The following is a 21,592-nucleotide window of genomic DNA, read 5'->3' on the forward strand; positions in this document are numbered from 1 at the left end:
CATGGCCTGAGGTCTATCGTTTTCAACCAGCAGTAAAAGTGGTGGGAGTAAATGGAAGCAGGAATACTGCTGGGATGTAAAAGCAACACAGAATCATCAACAAGCTGTAGGTCTTGGTGTCCTCCATCTCCAACCATTGTCCCTACCCTGGGGATGGCTCTAGTAAGTCACCCTTCCTCCTGGCATGTGTGTCCCCACCTCAGGGACAGAGGGCACCGTGCAGAGCTGGGAAGAGGTAGCTGGTCTCTGAGTTTGTTACTCCAACAGCAACCTTACTGCTGATGGCGTCAGAGTCTGGCAGAGACCCACAGCAGACAAGAGGGATGTAAGGGCCAGTTTTCTTAGTGTAAGGGATGGGTGCACAGACAAATACGCTTTCAGTCTGAAGGAAAGAAAAAGAGGGAAAGGCCATCGTGTTTTTTCCATTTACTGTGTATACTGGGTGCAGCTAACTTTTCAAGGTCCTTTTCTTGAATTTTCTTTCTTGCTTGCATGAGTAAAGATTCTGGAAAAACTTTTAGATTTTTCCTGTTTACATAAGTGTGTTGTTGTTGTGTGCTTCTTTTTTGTGTATATATATTTGTATATAAATAATGCTGGAATACAAAATAATGACTGGTTTGTAGAAAAACCATCCGGAAGTTTCTCTGTATCCAACCTCATAAAGCAAGAACCAAAGGGGCTTGTTGAGTCAATTTCACAGGCAACAAAGTTAAAATGGATGCAAGGAAATACTTCTGTTTAAAGCATATAATCACCCTAAGGAATTCTCTGCCACAGGAAATCATTGAGGCAGAGTTGAAGAAGGTCAAAGAGATATTTTTAAAGGCTTGAATGTTTATGTGAACGAGCAACACACATGAACTTCCGCTTACTAGCCAAGAAGATGGGTCAAATATTATAAAGATTCAAAATATATGCCCTCTATGAAGAAAATATGGACATGAATCTAGTGATTTAGGGTAGAAAAATAACCATTCCCATGGTATGTTTCACTAAGAACCAGTTGAAAAAGAATCATAAGCAAAATCAAAGTACATTAATATTTTGAAACACACATTTCGGGGATCAACAAGTTCTAGAGTGACACAGGGATGCTACCATACAGTTACACCAATGTGTGGTAGAATTTGTGGTATCTAACTATTTTCTCAGAACTTTAGTCTTAACTTTTCTGACTTGCCTTAGTGTTTTATTATAACATAATAGTTTCCCCCTCTTTTTCTCTCCCTTTCTATGTGGAATACCTCCTTTGCCTGTTACACATTACCATCTAATTGTGTTATCACTAGGCTAGCCACTCATTTTGTATTTGAGAACTGCAGAAAGTTCAGAGGCATGCCTTGTTATCTGCCATCTGTAGCTAGGGTTTTCATGGGCGATCTTGAGTGTTTCAGTTTATGGAGGCCAAAACCAATCTATTTCACAGGCATCCAACTTTCAAGTGCTGAGCACACATTCCCTGAAAATTGCCGCCTCTGCTTTATCTCCAGCAGAGCCCCTGTAAATGATGCACTAAAAAGGAACTCATCACTTTTTGGAAAATTCCTTTTCCTCAAAGTAGGATCTTCCACTGAAGTGATTTGCTTTGATTTTGATTCACTTTCAAGGCAATATGGAGAATGTAGCATGGGGATATCCCACTGCAGACTGCACAGCCTGCTTCCCGAAGAGTACATTTGCACCAGACAGCTAAACGGCACCTGGGAGCACAATCATCTCTGCCATTGCACTGCTGGAACACCCCCTGCCGTGCTTTTGGTTGGAACCAACTAACAGTGGCCAAATAGTGTCCCCGCATGGCTTGGGAGCTAGGACTTTGCAGGCACCATGCCCAATAAGCAGGTTGCGCTCAGCCGCCCTCTTCTGAAGACTGAGAGATCATGCTATATGCAGGTCACACCATGCCTGTTGACTGACCTTCATGTCTAGGGGGTATTCCCCTCTACCTCATTTAGTAGGAGAAATGGGGCACACTGAGCTCAGGGCTTGGATGCAGCGTCTCATGCCCTTTGGCCATGTGCCCAGGTTCCCTCTCTAGTGCAACCTCAACATGAGAAGGGAAATGAGAGGATCTGGGGTTTTGTTCTGATGAGATCTGTGCAGACAAAGGGTTCAGATGGGGCTAAGGCACTCACTCAAATCCTGCAGCATAGACACAGCCACAAACGTCTCATCTGATTCACACCTCTCCAGGGAAGAAAATAGCTCTTTTTCTGGCGAGATAGAAGAGAACTTTAGAGAAATTAAGTGAACAAAGTTGACTTTCAGCCAAGAGTTGTTAACAGCTGTCAAGATAGAGAAATGACTTATTCAGTAGTATCAATTAGGCCTGGACAACACATTTTGAAGTAAAAATTTACTCTCCTTACCTTTTATTCTTTTCATTTCTGATCTGCCGTCATTTGGGTGATTTTCATTCTGGTCAGCAATGCCAGTAGAAGGCTGAAGAGCAAATAGGCTTCAATTTTACTAGTTCTTTCCTCACAAGTTAAGAAAAAAAAAGTAATGAAAAACTGGTAATGGGAAAGATCACGCATCTCCGTAACTGGGAGATCTACAGTCAACAGCCCGGGCCATTGCCTGTCCCTAGCAATTGCTATGAATAACTTAAAAGAAATATTCAAGATACACTGGGGGCAACAAAGGTCTAAGCATCATTACAAACCTGCTACCACCATTTAGCTCCCTTCCTACCTAACCTTAGGGCCATCAGGTCTAAGAACTATGGTGATTATGAATAACTTGGTTGAATACTAGAGCTCTCACCTCTGCTATCACCAGTGATTATTTAACAAACAAAACCTAGCACAGAAACACTAAAAGCTGGAATCGATTAAAGACGCTAGTGGACTGGAGTCACTAGATGTCATTCTCCATCACCACACTTCTATTGGTACCTTACATTTGAGGAATTAATTTAGAAAACCCAAGCAACAGTATTCTCTCTCTCTTTAAGGATAAGTTGGCTGCAGTCCTGAATGTCTTGTGGGCTGACCTGAAAACATGGTCCACAGCCCACATAACATCTCATCCTCTTGATCTTGACTGAATCAACTTCTCCACATGAAAGCATTTGCAAAGGAGACTGCGCTGCTGGGTTTATGGTGGGAGGTGTCCTGGGAGGATGAGAAGCAACTGCAGAAAATCAACAATGAACCAGTCAAATGGCTTAAAGTAGCAAATAACCCAGCCAACCCCACAGCCAGTTGATCAGGTTGGCTATTCAGTTTCTCAGATGGTGGTTCAAATTTCAGAGGAAGATATAATCCTCTCTCTTGCACCTTGTTGGCTATACAATAATTGCTGTGTCATGTAATACCTCCTCAAACTTGCCAGAGTCAACTGATTCCTTGATGGAGCTTGATAAGGACACTAATATACTGTGGTATTAGCCAAAAAATTATCCAGGCATTAACACCGTAAAGAACCGAGGCAAAAATGCCATTCTCCTCTTCATTAGAAACCTTCCTTCCATATGGTTAGGAGTCTGGCGAGGCTCACGAGTTCAGGTTCAGCCCTTCTGAGTTTCTGATTTCCAACAGTGGGAGTTTCCCAGGCTTTTGGTGTTGTATGCAGCCACTAATTTGTTCTAAATTTACCATTCTTTCTTTCTCATGTCCTCATGCTAAGGATGGGTGTTCTCCAAAATAGGGTGAGGGAAAGCAGCACATCAGAATAACCTTAGAGAAGAGCTAGAGTTTTACCTCTGAAGGCTTTTAGTAAATTGGGAGTGACATTTATTTAACCAAGACAAAAGTCCTGTGGCTTTGATTTTGTTGTCACACAGCAGCACAGCTCTGGAAAAACTAAGCAAAGGACTATTTAAACTCAGATTATAAGCAGGTCCTTTTTTTTTTTTATCCCTTTGGAACAATAAATTGGCTTAAAATATAAGACAATACCAAATAGTTATTACTCCTGTGGAGAATTAATGAACCATGGCATCTAAACTATTGAGTGGTCTGACCATATGTTATTAGAAATGGTGGATGCTCTATATTGGTTAGGGCTGTTATGCATTTGTGATTAAGGCTATGAAACTTCACCAATAAACACAGCTGAGAAATGAGCATAAACAGTCAATCCATATGAGGAAAACTGGCCACGTGCAGTAAATGTAGCAAAATGCAATTTAATGAGCCTTGTAGAGAAGACTCGCTACATCCAAGAAACTTTACCACAAACTAATATTGCCTGAGACCAACTGCTTATCAAAATAATCCTTGGTCTTACTGGACAGTGGTTCTATACACAGGGAGCGTAAGAGACGTCTGACACTAATAATCTCATCCCTCTTGGGATATTTACTGCTGGCAATATGTATTTTCCCTGCTTGTAGGGCCAGGCAGCAATGATTGACTGCAAAAGAGATCATGATGCAGGTCCATACTCTTGAGTGGCACCAGCAAACCAAGGCACTGTTCTGTGCCTCAGTTTACCCATCACTCTAATGTGACACTAATACAGTCAATACAGCTTCCCAGGTTTGTATTGAAAGGGTTTAATTAATGTGTTAATGCATGCCTAAGCATTTCAGCTCCTGTATTTCCTCGTTGTCTTGAACACCATTTAGCAACAAGAACATAGCTACTAATCATAATGAACGCCTTAGCCTCCTGGATGAATTATCTCTGAGTGTGTACGAAATGCTGGTGGAGTTTCGGCCAATATGAATACACGGCTCACATCTACATCTAACGCTGGGGAAAGCTGTGAAGCAGATATGTCCACAGGGTATGGCTCAAAGCTGTCCCTCAGCCACCGTGGTACCAGAAGAGCATAGTCTAATGCCAACTCAGCAACGCTGTCCCTAAGCAGAACTTCCCCACCCCCCTTCTCCAGTGAGCAGTCTCAACTTCAAGGAGAGATGTGCCTGAGAGAACTGGTGCACCGATTTGATCGAGTGTCTTGATTTGCTGAGGTTGCTTTCATGGATGGGAAAAAAATAAAAATAATAATAAAAAGATGCAGTTCTTTGTGGGGTCAGAGGCGTATGTGCTAAGCTGTGTTGAAACTTCGTTCAAAAATCAGGTCTTTAAGAATTTGGGAAAATTGACTAAACTTTGCTGAACTGAGAAGAGACTAGTGTAAGTCTGTCATGGGAAGGCCTGCTGAAATCTTGGTGGCAGAAAAGCTGAATTCCTGTTATATACACCAGGCTCCTTCCAACCCCTTTCAGCTTTCACTTGTTTATTATTCTTGCTTGGTTTACAAGCTCCAAAGAAGCTTGACATAGATTATTATACAGGAACAGGCTCAACGCATCTTGAGATGGATTATTTCCTTCCTTCAGAGCTACAAGAAGGCTGGTGTTGCTCATGGTTTGGTATCTTTTGACATTTCATTGAAAAAGCTTACTTTTTAACACAGTAAGACTGCAGTGTGGCAAAATCCGACCAACACAGGCCCATTTACCTGCTGGCGTCTCCAGCGCTCTGGTCTATAGTGGGATATGCCTCATGTCTGACTTTACCATTTAGAAAGTGCTCATTTTGACCTACAACAGCACTGATTAGAAGAGTTGCTATAAATACCGTTCTTGTGAGGTGGCCTCATTCTCGACAAGAAGCATGTGATGCAGAAGACAAAGTAAGAGGAAAAGGGAAAAAAAAAGTAAGTAGAAAGGCAAGCAAAAAACTGTTGAGTGGCTGACATTGTTTATTAATTTGTTTGCCAAAATAAATAATATCTGAGCTAAGAAATCAATGATCATTTGGGGGGTTGAAACAATATTTAGGCTCAAGTCTGAGCCATTATTCAGACCTTCAGGGTTCGGGCTAGCTGGAGAAATGGACTTGTCTGAGTCTGCCCCTATTTCAGGTACAAACTGGGAAAGCATCAGTTTTCTGAAATGAAAATTGGGTGCTGGTATCATCACCTTTTGAGTGAATTTAAGAGAATCGGTAGTAGCTCAAAGATGACCTTGTATCAGATGGAAAATAAAAACTTCACCAAGGAAGAATTACTATTAGCATTTATTACAACACGCTAATCATGTGTCAGTGTTAACAGAGCCCAATGAGAAGATGCTACGTGACACCAGAGACGAGGTCATTAAGCGGCAAGTCTGGAGCACAGATGGACCCTGTGGCTCAGTCGCATTGGGGTTACCCAGCCACCAGAGGGAATTGGATCCTGTTTTAAAAACAGGTTTTGGTAAGATAATCTTGATCTGCAAAATTACCTTCCTGAAAATTGTGTCTGAAGCTTACTGCACTGTCCTACCAGAATCCAAGCTGAGCTGTTCTCCAGTGGCGCTGTGGCATTTCACACATAGTCGGATACGAAGCTGCAAGCAGGATTCATTGCAAATTAACATAACTCTTCTAGTGCACTGTACTGAATTCAGCCTTCTGGATTATTCCATTTTCCAGTGAACTACAGATTATAATATAGCAAGTGTTCTGTTTTTAAAGCAATTATGCTTAAATATACTTGTTCTTCAGTTTAATTTTCCTTCTGAAAGCACAGCAGTCATCTTCCATCAACAAATCCATTCCAGAATGTTTTTGCTAGCAACTGTTACTAAGACATTTTTCATGTGAAGTGGAAGCTTGGGAGGGATATAATCAGCTCTCTGGCATGGCTAGAAACATTTGCCAGTAGCTAAAATTTACAATGAGCAAAATATCTGCCTTTCGGATGTTTTAAAACAACAACAAAAAAGCCACCCTAGCTTTAGGAGGTAGACTCCATCTGCTTCTCAATCTGGAAAAATAGGAATCATTCTAGTCTAGCAATGGGACGTCTGCTTTCAGACAAGAAGGAATAGCTGTCTTAGAATCATAGAATCATAGAATTGTCAGGGTTGGAAGGGACCTTAAAGATCATCTAGTTCCAACCCCCCTGCCATGGGCAGGGACACCTCCCACTAGATCAGGTTGCTCAAAGCCCCATCCAGCCTGGCCTTGAAAACTTCCAGGGATGGGGCATCCACCACCTCTCTGGGCAACCTGTTCCGGTGTCTCACCACCCTCATGGTGAAGAACTTCTTCCTAATGTCCAGTCTGAATCGACCCATCTCTAGTTTTAATCCATTCCCTCTAGTCCTACCATTACCCGACATCCTAAAGAGTCTCTCACCATCTTTCTTGCAGGGCCCCTTAAGATACTGATAGGCCACTAGAAGGTCTCCTTGGAGCCTTCTTTTCTCCAGACTGAACAATCCCAACTCTCTCAGTCTGTCCTCATCGGAGAGGTTCTCCAGCCCTCAGATCATCCTCGTGGCCCTTCTCTGGACACGTTCCAGCATGTCCATATCTTTCTTGTAGTAGGGGCTCCAGAACTGGACACAGTACTCCAGGTGGGGTCTCACGAGAGTGGAGTAGAGGGGGAGAATCACCTTCCTCAACCTACTGGCCATGCTTCTCTTGATGCAGCCCAGGATACAGCTGGCTTTCTGGGCTGCAAGTGTGCACTGATGGCTCATGTTGAGCCTCTCGTCCACCAATCAATCTTGTCCAAGCAATCAAAGACAATATAACAAGAACAACTGGAAGAAACCCTGACATTGATAGTATGTGACAGGATTGGGGTGTGGACTCCGAAACTGCAATTATAGAAGGTTTCCTCACAAAATGGAGGTCTGTAAGTTGGTGTCTTCTCCTGGATCCCCGTGGCTGTACAGAGGGCCACAGATAGACGGAAGTGAATCCAGGATTGACCTTGGGGGCAGTTTGGGCTGTGGATGCCAAGCAGCCATAAATCTGTACCCAGAAACAAAAGCTAAGCACCTAAGAAAGTGGTAAAGCAAATGCCAAGCCCCATGCCTAGTCCTTACTGTTGTGATGGGGGGATCAAGCAGAATAAAGAAACTTCTGCACTGCTTATTGCCAAGATTTTGTGCGCATCACCCAACCTGTGGACTACATGCGTGTCCCTGTTCCCTAACTTGTTATAAACAATAATAATTTTTACTAATCTGTGTTTTTAGAAGGTCCCATTTTCATTGTGCATGTATGTCTACATGATTCATGAGTTTTGGATTGCTTTTAAGGTTTGCTCCAAGAGCTGTTTCAGGTGGCTGTGATCTTATCACGAGTAGCTGGAGAAACAAAGGCTTTTGTACGGAAAAATTGGCAGGTAAGTGAATAAGGAAATTATTTTCAAATCATTTGTTTTAAGGTATATTTATCATACTCAGATCTAAACATATTGATTTATATTATGGCTTTGGCATCGTAAACGTTTGATAGGATTATTTATTAAAATTATGCTGCTCTTTTTTGGCTTTCCAAAACACACTTCTAATGAAATATTTAAACACACACATGCTACACAATTGGCTGACTCCAGCTCACCTCTTGAACACAACTGGATTGTATGAATATTCACATCTTTCATAAAGAAATCCAGCACTCATGGGTGCAGACAGATCACAGAAGCGGGCTTCTGAGCTAAAGCTACAAATGAACCTAAGTGCTCCTTCCAACATGGGATTTTACAGGGATCCTTCAAATTCCTGTGGCTGAGGGCTATGCATATTCACATTACTGCTGGCAAAGCCCCATGGGTCTTGAGTCTCCACCAGAGAAATTACACCAGCCTTGAAACTGTCACCCTACTCAGACCCCCGTGTCACATCAGAGGCAAAGCAGAGTTCTCAGACTGCCTGTTTCCTCCGTGGTCCTTCCTCTGGGGTCTGTTTCAGAGCATGCTGTTCTTTGAGTACAGTTATTATACTTGGCTTTGCACCAACCAGAAGTGACAATGAAACTTTTTGGTGTTGCCATATGTGTCCCATCACATTCCACAGCTCAGTGACTGAACTTGACTGGTCTCCTGTTAGTTTGCCTACCCTGCCAAGGAGTTGTCCAAAAGACTACCCCAAAAGTCAAGATGTGGGTTAAAACTCCTGCCTCAAACAAGCGTAGGGGATATTTGAGAAGATAGCTCCCTGCTTTCCTCTTTCACTGTCAAAGAACAATGCATCTTCCTGCAAGTTTTTTCATAAAATTGGACTAATGTGACTTAGGTACCTAATGTAGAAAAAGATTTAGAGTTGAAAATCCCAGCTACAGACTCCCAGATAGCTATGTCTTCCTTCATCCAGGACCAGGTGTCTAGAAGCCTTGGGTCTTGCCCTTCTTTCCATTTTCTACAGGATGTCCTAGGTATTTTTAAACTCTTCTTTCTGTCTTTGGGTAACCCTATTCACTCATCTAATATGCTTGCAGAGATCCTGAGCGCCTGATGCCTGGAACAACCCGAGATTGCTTATAGATCTAGTTTTAAGTGACTTTTCCAAGAGTAGGCAGAAAGCGAATGCAAGAGCCAGGAATGGAAGCCAAGTTTCTTGTTTCATAAACTCTTGAGTTAACCACTTCTGCTCATAAGAATCATGCATAAAAAAAAAAAAAAATAACAAAGGGGAGTGAGAAGGAAAGCTTTCAAAGAACCAAGCCCAACATCACCCGTTCAGATTTCTTGAATGCCTTGTATTGCCAAACATTTACAGCTTTGAGCACTTCTGGAATTCTCGAAGCTGGTGGATAATTTTCCCCACAAATTTTATTACTGTATAATCTGATTCTGTTACCCGTACACATCTTGGTCAGCCCCACTTTTCCCCCCAGAGGTTGGAAAGAGCCCTTAAGTTTTAAGGGGACAGAAGACTGCCAAGTGCAGAAGCTAACTTTTATTTTGTTTATTTTTTCTTAGAAAAAAAAAAAGGAAATGAGCAGATGAAACCCACATTGCTCTCTAAGCATTTTTTCTTGTTAATAAAATTTGCCATCTCTTGTGATGCTAACTTTTCCCTGCCGTACTACCCAGATATGACAGGACAAGGTAACACTAAATATGAACCAGATCCAGTGAGAAATTCTCCCGTCGGATAGTTTTCCTGCCAGGAAAGGCAGGTTTGCTATGATCTACATGCTTCTTGGAGGTGGTTTGGTTTTGTTTTGGCAAATCTTGTAGGAGACCTAAACAAGAGGTTCCATGGGAAATTTGTGTTCTTTTGTGTCGGCTCAGAAGGGTGCTTCTGGCTTCTTCTCAGCGGCAGTCTTTAGGAAGACTTGATGAGGACCTGGGAGCTCAGCAACCGGGTTCTGTGGGTCTTTCCATAAGGAAATTTGGTAGCAGGTAGGATTGGGTCTATATCTGATGAGGTGCTTTGAGGGAAAAAAAGAAAAAGAGAGGATATTTGGATGGACTGTTTTACCACAATTTGATATGCATGAAAGTAATTTCCACAGCAGTTGCTATAATTAGACTGTAAACATTTTTAAACAGCCACCCACTTTATTTCTCAGGGAAAGAAAATACGTAAATGAATAAAACCAACAGCAGTGAAGAAGTAGTATCTTTCTGGCTTCTGACCAGCCAGGGAAAAAATAAAAGAAAAAGGAAAAAAAAAAGGTGGCTGCTGTGCAACACAGGGGAGAGGAAAAGTCCAGTAAACCGGACAAAACAGGCTTAATTGTAAACACGGCCCCAGTGGCACTCTGGGATGGAAGGTAAGCGGGGAGAATAGGAGAGCTGCAGAGAAGATTAGAACAACTGAAAAAAAAAATGAAGAAAACCAAGGGGAATTGAATAAAAACAACAGTCTGCTTACAAAAGTAAACATAGGGGGAAGGGAGACCATGCAAAGGGAAAACAGATGCACAGCGAGACAGTGCTCAAGAGACAGAGGGAGATGAAAGTGGTCTAAAACAAGAGGGAAATTTGGAGTGAAAAAAAAGGAACAACAAAAAATACTCCAACAACAAATATTGGCAGCAATGCCTTGGTGACATTCATGTATTGAGATGCTTCTGTTTGTATGGCGCCTGGGGAGCCTGGTGGCATTTTGTTCACACAGAGGAATTTGCCACCAAGGAGCACACTGAAGAACCCGAAACACAGAAGTACTGTCTTACTCGGGATTGTTTTTAAAGTCTCCTCCCTATTTGTGCCTCTTCCTCCTGAGTCATGCAGATCTGAGATGGAACAGATGAGAAGGAGCTCTGAAACTGAGTCAGGGTACCCATTTGAAGCCTGCCTTCAGCCCAGAGCATCCAAAAAGAGCCTGATCCACCACCAAGCAGCTGAGCAGCCTCTCCCAATGTGCTGTAGGTGGACATATCTCCAAAAGTCTTGAATCCAGAAGGTCTACAAAATCATGATTCAGTCAGAAGAAGAGAAGGCTCTGGAGAGACCTTATAACATCCCTCCAGTATCTGAAGGAGGCCTACAAGAAAACTGCAGAGGAACTTTTTACAAGGGCATGTAGTGATAGGATGAGGGTTAATGGCGTCAGACTGGAAGAGGGTAGATTTAGATTAGATATTAGGAAGAAATTTTTCACTCTGAGGGTGGTGAGACACTGGAACAGGTTGCCCAGGGAGGTTGTGGCTGTCCCATCCCTGGAGGTGTTCAAGGCCAGGCTGGATGGGGCTTTGAGCAACCTGGTCTAGTGGGAGGTGTCCCTTCCCACGGCAGGGGGGTTGGAACTAGGTGATCTTGAAGGACCCTTCCAACCCGAACCATTCTATGATTTCCAAGCACAAGTTAGGTTGCCTGTAGGAGTGTGTTGTTTCTGCTAAACAGATGCCCAAAAATAAACTGCCATGGAAATAGCCTGTTCTTTAGAGCTTCCATGGAACCTGGTGGTTCCTGTTGTTCAGAGCACTGGAACTATGTGCAGAAGGTCTTCTGATGTGAAGTAGTTTCTCTGAGCTTAAACTCAAAGACTTAGGATTCTTACAAGTCCATTCTGAGGCATTTGGGGCATTCAGACCATATCATCCTCTGAAGAGTAGTTAAAGGACAGGGTGGTCTTAGGGTTTCCACTTTCATCTTTCTGCTGGGAAAGCTTTCATGACAGGGTACAACAAGACAGAGGATGGGATCTGAAAATTATTGCCAATGATTACCACGACAGGACATGGTATACACAGAAAGGATCTCTTGTCTTTTTGGCAGACTCTATGGCATGTGTTTGACTTGTTTCACTTCAAAGTTTAGGGGTTTACAGAGCGTAGGATGAGTCTTACTGACAACATTGGCAAAAAGATCTAGTGACTGGGTCTGGAAGGCTGAAGCTCAACATTTTGCTCAGAATTGTGATTTTGGGTTAGTGATATAGCATTAAGTGCTGTTGCCTGTGTTATTCCCATCTAGTGAAAAAGCAGAGGATTTATAGAGCAGACTCTTATCTTCTTTCAGGCTTCATCTCTCAGAGTACTTAAATGTGTCTGTCTCTCCAGTTTGTCTCATTGACCTCAATGGCTGCATCTGTATTAATAAAACAAACATTGCCAGGAGTCATTCTTTGGCTTGGAGACTAAAAGTCTGGTTACATTCACGCTATTAAACTCTTTTAGCCTCTAAAATAGGGTGATTGCATCCAGCCATCTATTGGAAGTGGTCCCAGGAGTGTGCCTGGTCCTGAACCATCCCTGGGAGCAGCTGGGGAGAGACCTGGCAGCCTGGCGAGGACACTCTGGCAATGCGACAGTAGATGCCATCAGCGAGGCCTGTCCAAGGAACTGGTTGTTCTTAAGGAGACTGAGGTAAAGAGAAAACTGTCTTGTGACTGCTCGTCTCTATCCAATGGGTCTCACTATTCAGATATCAAAACTAGTAGAGAAATGGTTGCACATGCCAGAAAAAAAAAAAGACCTGGTACAATTTTCTTAACCAAAAAAAACCCCAAATCCCTGTAGGACAAATCCTCAAAGACATATAATTTCCTCACCCTGTAAAGTTTCACTGTTTTGCCCCGAAACATGGTGTTTGCCAGGCGAATTTTGGAACAAAATGAAATCTTCTGTCCAAACACAAGAGGGGTAAAATTCCAGTTTCTCCTTTCTGTTTTGTTTAGAGAAAGGTCATGAGTGGTTGTTTTTTGTCAGAACCAAACTTCCTCAAAGCCTAAGACTCCTAGAAATGGAGTTTTGGAACACTTTTGTTACAAGGAACAACCTCCAAATCCAACAACGTTAGGATTTAGGACTTAGGTGTGGGCCTATTAACAAATTAGGACTCTACATGATGCTAGGTTGAAGATCCAAACTTACCCAAATGTTGAGGGAGTGATCAGATCTGTGGTTTTGGTTTAGCTCCATCACTGGTTTAGAGGGAGGAAAAGTAGTTTGGACTTCGCTGATAAAAGAAGCTTGTGCTTGAATCATTTTATACCGGTAATGTGTTAAATATACCGCAGCAGATTCATATGGCAAGGAAGTATTTTAAGCATTGCAGTGAGTTAACTGAAAGGAACCATAGGAAATATATACCAGAAGTTAATTTTTTCCAGTTCTTTTTCAGCTCTGCACCCTGCCTGCGTTAGCTCTTGTGCAGGGTGGCTTATTTTCACTTAGAGCTGTTTTGGGATCATTATAAAATACAACACGCACGCCGCTAGGACACAGGGAGTCTCTTGGCTTATGTTTTGCAGATGTCCATAATTTAATTGGACCAGCAGGTGACCAGGATTACAAGGTCACCTTATGATGGTGATCAGCCCATGGCTGAACATGGGCAGCTCACGGTAGCACATTGGGGCTGTTGTACCTGCGCTCGAGCCCTGCACTCAGCTGCTTTTCAGCAAGTCTGCTGTGGATATTAGATGCTCTCTGCCTGAAATCTGTCCCTTGAGGTTGAGTTACAAAATCTAATAGTGCCTTCTGGCCCTAAAAAATGTGTCAATCCAGTGAGGTGGTGGTTTTGCTTTAAGGTAAAGCAATCCAGGGAGCTTTCAGGTCTGGACGAAACAATCAGCGATTATGGAGTTTATCTTGACATTTATTAGTTGTTAATGGCAGTGCTTCCAGAGAGCTAAGCACTTTCCAGGCAGCCACACAGCATCCTTGGCCTGCAAGAGCTGGTAGTTTCAGAGCACGCAAACACTAAAGGAAACAGCAAAAGTAAAGAGGGGTTTTAAAAGTTGAGGGTTTTTTTCCTTGTCATTAAAGCTCACTTGAATCACTACTGGTCAGACAGTGGTCGGCAGTTTCTCAGAGGTGGAACTATCCATGGGGAAGGGAGTTGCAGGTTGACCTAGATGGGCATGGTGAAGTCAGTTGGAGCTTGGGCTTGGCCATCTCCAGGTGTAGTGAGTGCCAAAACCAACAAGGATTTGGCTATAGTCTGGGCAAGAAAATTCACTGCTTGGGTGAAGAGCCTCAGTGACAGCAGCAGAGGTTGTGAACAAGGAGGTGGTCAGCAGAAAAGAAACAAACGGCAACTCAGGAAGTCACGTTGAGGAGTCCCATCCCTTTGAGACACTAATGGTGCTGGGACCGTCTGTAATAGCTTGTGATCCTGAAACTATGGAAATACAGCTTATTCTTTCCCACCAGAAAGAAAAATCATGAAAGGCTGAGATCCTTTTGGGGGGTCGTTCCCACAGATGTCTGGCACTGTCCTGCAACTGGGGATGGAGGAAGGACTTGGACATCTTTGGGCTCAGGCCAGGCTGGTGAATGACGTCCCAGGGCAGATGAGCATTACGTGGCAAAGTTAAGTCACTCAAGCTCAATGTTGGCTTAACCAGCACGGACTGAGTAATTTCTGAGCAGAACTTTTTGCTCACGAAACTATTCTCTTGACTGCTACCTTAGGGGCTGCCATGTGACATGAAAAGACCTCTTCTCTTTTGCCAGGAGAAAGGCATTTTCCGGCAGATAAGAGAAACAACTCACTGTGGTGACTCCCAGCACAACAGAGACAAGTGGATGAATGGCTGGGGTGGGGGGGAAATGAAGCTAATCGCATCACTGAGTCTTTCAATATGTACTTATTTGTTTTCTGGTTTCCACCTAAGTCCAGAAACTGAAATTCAACTCTGAACTCTTCATCTACCCGACTTGGGCAGGCCTTTTTACCTGTCTGGTCTTTTCTATTTGTAAAGTATGGATAATAATGCCAGGTAACCTCAGGAATTGCAGAAAGTGCCCCCATGGAAGTAATTTGCAGATCAGAGAGAACGGTATCATTGTTCAGAGATCGCAAAGGACTGCGTAGAAATGTTTCTAAATAATGATGTGTTACTTACTTGGGGTAATCTCAGACGTCAGAGTCATCTCACACCATACCCTGTGTCTTTTCAGACCATAGCAGTGAAGCTGGAAGCAGAACTCCAATTAGTTGTGTCCTGATACACAGATCTCTGACATTTCCATTAAAGCTGGTGAAATTAAAAGTATTTAAATGTTTAGACTCATTTATTTAAAATAAAAGAGACTGCTACGGGTGCAAGTCCTCTAACAGACCCCTGAAAACTTTGGATTTCTCCTGGCAGATACCCTACATATGGATAAACTCCTTTTAACTAAGTTTATAATAACTGCATAGGTTTACCCACCACATGACTGCTCTGAGATGTGCCAGTGCTCCTGCACATCCGAAAAGTGCCCTGTATAAGCTCTCCTCCAAAGATGAACCTGCCTCTTTCCCTTTGGGGCAGCAGCACACTTCGGTGAAGGCAGCAGCCACTACTCTTCTGAACTACTACTCCAGGCTGCTCACAAACTCACAAAGGCATCGGTTATGTGTCTCTGTGCTCCTCAGCTTTTATTCGCAGCCATAAAGGGTAGGGACTTTAAAAAAAAATAATCAGCAGAATAATCAGCAGAGAATCGTAGTTGGATCGGTCCATATCCAGCGTCACCTTTTGGGTCCTAAATCCAGTTTGTTAAGAAGGTAGGAAACTAAACAGGCTGCTGAGACTGGGTTGGGGCATCCGCGTGGAATACGGCAGCAGCCCCAAAAGGGTGGAAATGGCACGGCTCGAAAGTTTTACAAGTGCTTGGGAGGGATGAGGCCTTGTAAGAGCCAGGCGAGATGCCTAGAAGCTTAAACAATGCTGAGCGCGGCTCAAAAAGCACTCCCTGTGGACAGACCATCTTTTCGACGCAGCCAGAGATTACCCATATGTCTTTAAAGCCCGTTGCACGCTACATGTTGCATTGATTGTGCACAGCAGCTGAGCGCTGAACAAATAAGCTGCCGCTGCTGTGCTGGATGGGGGAACATCCTGGTGTTGCTATGACATTCCTTGTCAAGTTTTCAGACTCAAATGGATCCCACATGGGGGGAGTGTATCAGGCTCTGTTGGCAAGCGTGAGGTTTGGAGGCTGGAGTGCTCCCCATCTCCTCTTCGTGGAAACAAAGCATCTTTTATGCTTCCTTCCAACCAGGACAAGGGGCTGAAATAAATCATCAAGTGACCCAGCCACTCCCCTGCTATTATAACAAGCAGCTGGAGGGCCACCAAAACCGGGCACCGCTGCTAGTCAAACAGGCGCTTTCTCGTTCGCCTTTTATTTGGATTCACTGGTGGCACTCTGGGGGTTTGCCGCTTCTTTCTTTGCCTCCTACGGTCCAGAGACACTACCAGTAAAACCCCAAAGTGATATTAAAAAAAAAAAAAAAAGGTGGGGAGGTTGGGCTCACAGCCAGCTGTTGCTAACAGATGTGCCTGTGAGCATCGTCAAGATTAAGCCAATTTGGCCAATCCAACCTGCTCGCAAACCGGAGTCCATTGTTCGATGGGGCACAACAAGCAATTGCGGGAGGTTAAATAAATCTCAGGGCGCAACTCCTGGAAAGCTTCCAGAGAGGTGCTCAGGACTCCGCCGCGCCACAAAGAAAGGTTGGGGAGCTCTCTGGAGCAGACAGTAGGTGCCCAAACACAAGCACTACGGCACCAAAAATATACCCCTGCATTTTTAAGCTTTTATTCACCCAAGCTGGAGATAATAGGAGTGTATTTAAGGGGTCAAAGTGCAAGTTCCCAGGTTGTCCAGGTTGGACGGGGTTGACTTACACGTCCTTGAAGATGAAGCGGGTCTATGGTGGAGGCAAAACCAGATGCCCAAGCCTTTCGCTGCGGCTTCAAAGCCACCCTCCCTCCATCCCTCCCCTCATCTGGAGCCTGTCCCTGAGCTACGCAGAAGTGGCGGCTGCTGCAGCCCGCTGGGGCTTGTTTCCTACCTCGAACCACAGCCTCCAGGAGCAGCGAAAAGAGGAATTTGGCGATGCCCTGCAAACCAGCTGCTTTTCTGGGCCTGCTGCCTCTTCTGCTGGAAAAGGAGAGGCGCAGCGGGAGGGAGGAGGCTCCAGCTGGGAAGGTGGGGAGGGCGAAAGGAAAACCAGGAGGGAAGTGCCTGAGCAATTTCACAGCAAAGGCAGCGTATGAAGTTGCTTCGGTTCGTGGTCTGTGCTCTGGGGTTTGTCTGTGGGAAGCCTGCAGGGGTGTTGCAACCTGCCAGTGCCAATAAACATCACCACAAGACCAGAGGAGCTCAGGGCCTGCAATATGAAAGGCAAAGAGAGGAAAATTAGAAGTAAAAATATGAAGTTAATAAAAATCCTTTATCCAATCAGACTCTAAAGAGAGCACAGCCATGGGCTGGAAGCAGCAGCCGGGCGCTCCAAGCCCTCACTTTGCTTAATTACCTAATAGCTTGCAGAGCCCTTTCAGCTTTATGAGTTGCACATTTATTCACAGCTGCCCTGCCTTGCAGGAGCCATGGTAGCTGGTGGGGGGGTGTCTCTGCCCGTGCCCCCTGCCTGCCTGCAGGGAGATGGAGCTCCACGGCCCAGATGCTCCAGACCTCAAGGTCTGAACTGGCTAAAGCCCTTTAGATAAATAATCTTGCTTATTAGAGTACATAATTTACCCACTAAGGGAAAGAAATTCCCCCCTTCCCCACTGTTTGCACAACAGGTCCTCTGGGCGGTTTTTCTCAGTCGGTATTCCCAGGACAGAGGGTTGATGATTACATGAAGATCAGAAATTGTGCCTGTGGCTAGCTGGGGGCTGGCAAGGGGTTTGCTTTGGTTTCCCTGCCCTGCTGTTACCCCTTCTCAGCTCAGCTCCTCTCTCCTGCTGGGAGCAGCTCCCAGAGCAGAAGGTGGGTGGGATGTTGGAAAAATCTTTCAGCACTGGTGGGTGCACTTTGGAGGGCTGGAGTTAGGCATGGACAGCATAAGCATACAGCTGCCATGGGTATGGGCAGCACCCTGGACCCTGATGAATAATGGGGACGGGCACAGTAAAACTGCAATACTTTCGGTTGGAAGGGACCTTTAAAAGTCATCTAGTCCAACCCCCTGCAATGAGCAGGAACATCTTCAACTAGGTCAGGTCGCTCAGAGCCCCGTCCAACCTGATCTTGAATGTTTCCAGGGATGGGGCATCTACCACCTCTCTGGGCAACCCGGGCCAGTGTTTCACCACCACCATTGTAAAAAATTTCTTCCTTATATTTAGTCTAAATCTATTAGTTTAAAGCCATTGACCCTTGTCCTATTGCAACAGGCCCTCTAGTTTTGCTCCAGATCAGGCTGATGCTGGATCTGGTGAAGTTTTTCTCCAGGTTGGACTAATGAGGACTGCTGGGGTACATTGCCTTCCCCTATATGATGGGATCCTCACTGCTTCCTGGGCATTTTGTCCATGTACCCCACCCCAGCATCCCAGTTTGTGGAATCATAAAATCATAGAATGTGTTGGGTTGGAAGGGACCTTTAAAGGTCATCTAGTCCAACACCCCTGCAGTAAGCAGAGACATCCTTAACTAGATCAGGTTGCTCAGAACCTCATCAAGTCTGGCCTTGAACGTCTCCGGGGATGGGGCCTCCACCACCTCTCTGGGAAACCTATTCCAGTGTCTCACCACCCTCAATGTAAAGAACTTCTTCCTAATGTCTAATCTAACCCACCCTGCTCTAGTTTAAAACCATTGCCCCTCGTCCTATCGCTACATGCCCTTGCAAACAGCCCCTCCCCAGCTTTCCTGTAGGCCCCCTTCAGGGACTGAAAGGGGCTATAAGGTCTCCCTGGAGCCTTGTCTTTTCCAGGCCGAACCACCCCAACTCTCTCAGCCTGAAACTCTCAGTTTTGAACTTTCTCAGTTCTGCCAGAACAACCCCTTGCATCCCCATCCAGTGACCAAGCTGCAGGCATAGGCATTTCAAAACATTGCCAGCATCTTGGCACCAGGCTCTGATGATGGGACAGTTCATGGCAGCTGTCATGCAGGCAGAGGAAGCCAAGCCCTGCCTTCAGCGGATTGTGGAGAAGCCGTGTAGACTTCTCTGTGCTGATCTGTCGTCCTCAGCATGTCCCAGGAATAAGCAGTGCTTGAAGACCTCTCTAATCAGCAAGAAATTATTTGCAAGGTGCCCACAACTAGAGTGCTTCACCTTTTGATTAACAGCTTGCTTAGCAAGGCAAAACTTAAAGGTACCATCTACAGGAGTGCTTGTCCCCCAGAGCTGGGCGATTACTTCTGGACTTTGTTTCTAGCCCTTTTTTGGGGGAGGATGTTTGCCTAGATGGCTATGGAAAAACACGATGGCTTTTTCAGGGCTCTTAGACCCAGAGGGCAGCTGTCATGACTGACACGTGGGGATAAACACTGACCATCTGGGAGGAGCTGATGGCTTACTTTGCAGCTGAGCACCATTAACCCCACCTGGTCACTAATCCCCAGGAAATTGAATCATATCACAGAACTGGAGGATAAAGGATTTGAGGGGACCTTGTGAGATCATCTTATCTGACCCTGTGCAATGTGACTACATCAGGGAGCCCCTCCTCTAACACCTTTTGGTGTTACGAGCTAAAAATTGGAGAAAAAGACAGAAAGGAGAAGAAGAAAGTAAAATTTAACAAGAATAGGAGTGTTATTCGTTCAGTACATACCCTGTTGTTATTCCCTCTGCTAGCAGGTAGGTGTTGGTATAACTGAAGAACAGAGATTTCATATGGTTCAAATCCTCTTAGTGAAAAATTTGGGTTGAGTGTCTGATTTCTGTTTGTGCATTAGGAAGGTCTTTCTGCTCTCCACCTGTAGTATATTACTGCCAAAAAGAGTAGGGCCCTCAGAGCAAAGCTTGCCCACAAGCACTGGACTCTCTGGCTATGGGGCAGTGCTAGCTGTGTGTTTGGAGGGTACCTGCACTGGTTGTGGCTGTGCATTCCCATAAGGTGATGATGCTTGATGGATTGGTTGGCTTTTCTCCTGGGTAATTGGAGTTGGACTTTCTGTGTTGATGCTCCTGTGATCCTGCCTTGTGCCCTACTGTCTTGGCAAGACAGCAGAGAGATACCTCATTCTCTTGACAGGTTAAGCTGGACCTAGACGCTGATATGACTCTGCACTTGAGGAACGATCCCTGACCTACCTTCCTGCCAAAAACAGCATGAAAGGTAAGCGCAGTCACAGAATCACAGAATGGTAGGGGTTGGAAGGGACCTCTGGAGATCATCTAGTCCAACCCCCTGCCAGAGCAGGGTCACCCAGAGCAGGTGGCACAGGATAGCATCCAGGCGGGTTTGGAATGTCTCCAGAAACGGAGACTCCACCACCTCTCTGGGCAGCCTGTGCCAGGGCTCTGCCACCCTCAAAGGAAAGAGGTTCCTCCTCATGTTTAGGTGGAACTTCCTATGCTCAAGTTTGTGCCCGTTACCCCTTTTCCTGTTGCTGGGCACCACTGAAAAGAGCCTGGCCCCATCCTCCTGACACCCACCCTTATAAGTATTGATAAGCATTGATAAGATCCCCCCTCAGTCGTCTTTTTTCCAGACTAAGAAGACCCAACTCCCTCAGCCTTTCTTCATCAGAGAGGTGTTCCAGTCCCCTCATCATCTTGGTAGCCCTTTGCTGCACCCTCTCCAGCAGTTCCCTGTCCCTCTTGAACCAGGGAGCCCAGAACTGGACACAGTACTCCAGGTGTGGCCTCACCAGGGCAGAGTAGAGGGGGAGGATAACCAGTCCATCTTCATACACTCAGCTAATCAAAAGAGCAGGCAGGGGGGTTTCAGACACCTGCTACACAGATATTAGGAGATAGACACAGCTTTGTCCCGGTCATAGAGGGACCTCTACGTAGCTTTCGGGGTGTTTCCCAGGTACCTGGGCCCAAGTACAGGGTGTATCATACATAACCAGTTCACTAAGCTTCAGCTCGTCCTTCATTGCACTGCATGGGGTACCATCACCCTGAGTGCTCCCAGTGCCAGATGCTGAGCACTGGTGTGGCCCCAATGCCTTTCTCTTGCCAGGAGGCTGGTTAGACATGGCTGGTGATGGACACACTACCCCCTAATTTCCCTGCTGAGGTTGTCAGCTCTACCCAGCCCTATCTAGCAGAGCTCATAACAGTGGCCCATGAAGCTCGAGGCTCTGCAGAGGTCAAACTTTAAGAAAGGTAAGGTGTTCTTCCCTGGGATTTCATGGTCCATGGGACCCCAATCTGAAACCTTGGGCCAATTACTGGGGCACCTACATAGGACCCAAGGAGCCCAATACAAGACGTTGGTCCGGCAGTGATGTTTTTTGAGCTGATATTATTACTGGGAAAATCCACTACATGGTCTTTTCTTGGCAAAAGAATAGCTAGGTTATGCTACAGTAGCAGACACAGAATTTTTTATTCTACTTGAAAGAAAAATGGCAAAAATTCAAATCAATGTTGTGTGTTTAGTGAGTGTGTGAAAAAGGTTCACACAGATGTCTTTTTCTGCATTTCCCTCCATTTTCCATTGTGAAATCATTTTATAGGTCATGGAAAATAGAAGTAAAATAGGCATTTCTTTTTCATACTCACTGATATTTTTGAAATAGGAACTCTAAATCTTCTATTA

The 21,592-nt window shown here is 44.9% G+C and overlaps 1 long non-coding RNA gene across 1 annotated transcript; it reads left to right on the top strand.

Moving 5' to 3' along the window:
* The first annotated feature begins 19,586 nt into the window (after positions 1-19,586).
* LOC141741515 (uncharacterized) lies at positions 19,587-21,125 on the top strand. The gene is made up of 3 exons (XR_012586391.1): positions 19,587-19,674; positions 20,072-20,155; positions 21,011-21,125. It is a non-coding gene; the product is annotated as an uncharacterized LOC141741515 (long non-coding RNA).
* Positions 21,126-21,592: the final 467 nt, after the last annotated feature.

This window comes from Larus michahellis, chromosome 3, assembly GCF_964199755.1.
Source record: "Larus michahellis chromosome 3, bLarMic1.1, whole genome shotgun sequence".
In the NCBI taxonomy this organism is placed as follows: Eukaryota; Metazoa; Chordata; class Aves; order Charadriiformes; family Laridae; genus Larus; species Larus michahellis.